This window comes from Sorex araneus, chromosome 5, assembly GCF_027595985.1.
Source record: "Sorex araneus isolate mSorAra2 chromosome 5, mSorAra2.pri, whole genome shotgun sequence".
In the NCBI taxonomy this organism is placed as follows: Eukaryota; Metazoa; Chordata; class Mammalia; order Eulipotyphla; family Soricidae; genus Sorex; species Sorex araneus.
In genome coordinates this window covers 86132351-86136774 of record NC_073306.1, presented here as the reverse complement: position 1 = coordinate 86136774, position 4424 = coordinate 86132351, and the positions used below count along the sequence as shown (strand labels likewise).

General features: G+C 45.1%; 1 pseudogene; it reads left to right on the top strand.

Annotated features, from left to right (window-relative positions):
- Positions 1-403: 403 nt before the first annotated feature.
- Positions 404-518, top strand: LOC129405433 (small nucleolar RNA SNORA26; annotated as a pseudogene).
- The last annotated feature ends 3906 nt before the right edge of the window (positions 519-4424 follow it).

Sequence of the window (4424 nt, the reverse complement as noted above, 5' to 3'; positions counted from 1 at the left end):
ACAGTTCTTTAATTTAAAAGATTTTTTTTTAATTTTTTTCTTTTTTTTTTTTTTGCTTTTTGGGTCACACCCGTCAGCCTCATGCAAGGCAAACGCCCTCCCCACTGTGCTATCACTCCAGCCCCAAGTTTTTTTTGTTTTTTTAATAAAACTTTTTTTGTTTTATAACAGAACATGGATGTCAGGAGCCAGAAAGTCAGGACAGCTGGGAATGTGCTTATCTTACACAGAGCTGGCCTGGATTTGATCCCCAGCGTCACACAGGGTCCCCGCAGCACCGCCAGGAGTGAACCCTGTGTACAGAGCAAGAAGTGAGTCCTCAACACTGCCGAGTGTGCCCCAAATCAAAATTAATAAATAAATTGCACTGAACTCAAAAAACTAATCCACTCTTGCCCTTTCTGCATCCTCTTCAGGTTGACTCGGTGGTTTCAGAGTCTAACACAAAAGGGTAAAGTAAGTCAGCATAAAATCTCAGAGAGAAGGAAAAACTCCTTGGATCCCGTCTGGATGCAAGAAAAAAAAAATCCAAGGTTGCTGGGGAGAGTACAAAGGTTACTAAGCATGCCCTGAATGTCCCTGACCCCAATTCAGTCCCTGGCACTGCATCTTTCCCCGACACCACCCCCTGGCACTGCCATGTGTGCTCCAATTGTTTTTTAATCTTTTAATTCCAAGCAATGGGGCTAGAGAGATAGTATGGGCTTAAGGCTCATGCCTTTCTCTCAGCCAAGCCCAGTTCAATTCCCAAAACCACCTGTCATCTTCTAAGCAGCGCTGAGGGTGATCCCTGAGCACGGAGCCAGAAGGAAGTCCTGAGCACTGCTGGGTGTGGTCTGAAAACAAAAATAAAACAAAAAATAAATTCCAAAGAGTCACTGGCCAGAGGAGTGGCTCAGTGTAAAATGTGGATGCTTCAAGTGTGTGGATTCGACCCCAGACACCGACAATTGAACAGAACATCATTATCGTATAGATAAAAATTATCATATAGAACATCATTATCATATAGATAAGCAGGGATCACTCTTGATTCAGCTCAGGGATCACTCCTGGCTATGCTCAGAGGACCCTATGGGATGCCAGGGAACTTGAATAGGCCACACTCAAGACATGGAAGCGCTCTACCTGCTATCCTATCTCTCTAGTGGTAGAAAATATTTCTATTGCTAAAATTCAACAAAATTGATACTTTTCCATTGTGCTAAGCCCATGATTTCTCATACAACTTCAGTATTTCATTACTAACACAGTAGGGAGAAGAGACTGTGCAGGAAGATGGTGAACAGGCCCACAGAGGTCCCACGGGCAGGCAGCGATGTCTGCAGGGCTCAGAGAGAAAGAATATCTGACCCAGGCTGCAGACCCTGCCAGCAGCAAGAGTCTGCATCTGAAAGAACTCAGGAAGACATGAACCAAGGGACCTTTGAAATCCAAGTAGGCAAATAATGAATCCAATAAAGGCTACAGGGAATGTAGGAGCCAGGCTGAAAGGTCTCTTTGTAAACACTGAATTCAGGGCACTGAGACTAAACCTGCATAGAAAATCAGGGTTATAAAACAAAATACAAACACAGTGTACACTCAAGAATGTGGGATGTGTGTGTGTGTGTGTTGCTGAGAACTGTACCTCAGAGTCACTACTTGGGGTATATAACAGTTATTATATTATTTATTATTATAATAACCACACTATATGTATTGTTATTATATGTGTTATTATTATAACAGTTATTATTATTATGGAGACCACACCTGGCAGTACTGCACACCCAGTGATACTCAAGTGTGATGCGGTTCTGAGGATCAAACCTGGGACCTCTCACATCCCAGGCATGTGCTCCACTACTTGAGCCACATTCCCAGTCTGATGATGCCAACAATTCTTTGTTTTGTTTTGGGGCCGCACTCAAGGATACTCACAGCTTTACTCTTGGTTCTGTGCTCAGGTTTCACTCTGGTGGGATTCAAAGAATCACGTGTGGTGCTGAGGATTGAACCCCGGGTCAGCACTGTGCAAGGCAAGCGTCCTAGACACTACTATTCTCTGACCAATGTCACCATTTTAAGTTAATGTAAAAGAAATTGGCACGTTGGAGCATAAGAAATGGGAATAAGTACAGATGTATTTTTTACCACTTTCCTGGCAGAATTCAAAGATCATTTTAAGTTAACACACAGATTCTTGGGTCAGATTCCTGCGGATTAAGGCATTTGTGTTGCATGCAGCCAATGCCAGTTCTATTCCTGGCACCTCACCTCCAGCACCACTAAGAGTGATCCCTGAGCACAGAGCCAGAAGCAGTCCCTGAGCACTATTAAGTGTGGGCCCCGCAAAACAAAGATTATTCATAAAACTTCGGAATTTTGTTTAGCTGGGCCCCTGGTGGGTGTGGAAGAGAAGGAAAGAGGGACCTGGTGTGCCAGAAATTCTGAAGAAAAAGCAAAGGAATTAAACTGAGCTGAAGAGCAAGTGCCTGAGTATGAAGTTTACCTACAAGGTGCTTGGTAAAGCAAGGAGGAAACATCAATGAAAAGGCTAAGTTGTTGCAGGAAATGTAGCAGATGTATAGGACTCCCACTGGAGCAGTGGAGCAGTGAGAAAGTCTGGCTGCTTCTATGTACCTGTAAAAGCCAAAGTGGCTTTTTTGGGGCTGGAGCAATAGTACAGCAGGTAAGGCGGATGCCCTGCACTCAGCTGACCTGGCTTCCATCTGTGGCACCCTGAGCCTCTCTAGGAGTGATCCCTGTGTCCAGAGTCAGGACACTCCTGGTCACAGTCTCAAAAAAAAAAAATAATGGCTTTATCTCCAGGGTCGGGGTGTCCGTGGCATGAAGTCATAGGCCCAAAAAGGATTGCATTCTGTTTACCTTTGCCACATCTTCAGGGTACCTTTGTGAAGTTCAGCAAAGCTTCAAGGCTTCCCAAAACATGCTGGGGTTCGTGGAACCAGGTATTGCCTCGGGGTTCCAAAGCCAGAAGACAGTAATTGAACTGTTGTGTAGGCCTGGTTATGGCAAAATCCACAGAAAGCTAATTGCCTTAAGAGATGATGCATGATTGCTCCACCTCTTGCTACATAAAGGATCTCCAAAGAGGATCTGAATCCTGAGATCTACACCTGGTGAAAAGGACTCTAACTTCCCCTGGCCCTTTCTATTTCCTTCTCCTCAAGGTGGAATGAAGAAAAATTGAAAAACAAGCAAGACCAGATGATCAGGCTTATAGGAGGGTGAGCTATAGGATCCCAAATGATTTTTTTCTTTATTTCACATTTATATTTTTTCAATTTTTTAAAATTGAATCACCATGAGTTACAGTTACAAGGGTTTCATGTTTGAGTTTCAGTCATACAATCATCAAACATTCATCCCTCCACCAGTGTACATTTTCCACCACCAATGTTCCCAGTATCCCTCCCCCCATCACACCCTTCTCCTTGCCTCTATGGCAGATAATTTCCCTCTTACTCGCTCTACTTATGGGCATTATGGTTTGCAATACAGATACTGAGAGGCCATCATGTTTGGTCCTTTATCTACTTTCAGCACACATCTCTGATCCCGAGCAATCCCCCCCAACCATCATTGACTTAGTGATCCCTTCTCTCTCCCAGCTGCCTTCTCCCCCAGCTCATAAGGCAGGCTTCCCAATGATTATTTTTTTAATACAATAATGTGGGTCCCCGGACAGCTGCGCAGAGATAGCTCTCACCCACCTGCATTGAGAGCTCAGAAGCTGGTTGGGATCCCCCTGCCCACTGCAACCAAGGGTGGAGCACTTCAAGCAGTGAGCACAGAACCAAGAGTGTGAGCCCACGGCCAGGTGCCTGAACAGCATCACCAAGGGTGCTCACCCCTGGTGCTTGTAACAACAAGAGAAGTGGGGAGAATAAAATGATAGAAAAACAGAGTCGGAGGATAGCACAGCAGGTAAGGTGTTTGCCTTGCATGCAGCTGACCCCATTTCAATCCCTGCCATGACATATGGTCCCAGGAGTGACTCCTGAGCACAGCTGGAAGTAGCCAAAACCAAAAAAGATAGAAGAATTAATTCAGTCAAATAAAAAAAATGTGATAAGGAATTGTCTTTGATCTTGCAGTCTCTTCAAATTACTATTTCTCGGGGCTGGAGCGATAGCACAGTGGGTAGGGCATTTGCCTTGCATGTGGCTGACCTGGGTTCGATTCCCAGCATCCCATATGATCCCCTCAAATTACTATTTTTTTGGCTTTTTGGGTCACACCCGGCAATGCTCAGGGCTAACTCCTGGCTCTGCACTCAGGAATCACTCCTGGCGGTACTCGGGGGACCATATGGGATGCTGGGACTCGAACCCGGGTCGGCCACATGCAAGGCAAATGCCCCACCCACTGTACTATCACTCCAGCCCCCTCAAATTACTATTTCTCACGATGAAAAA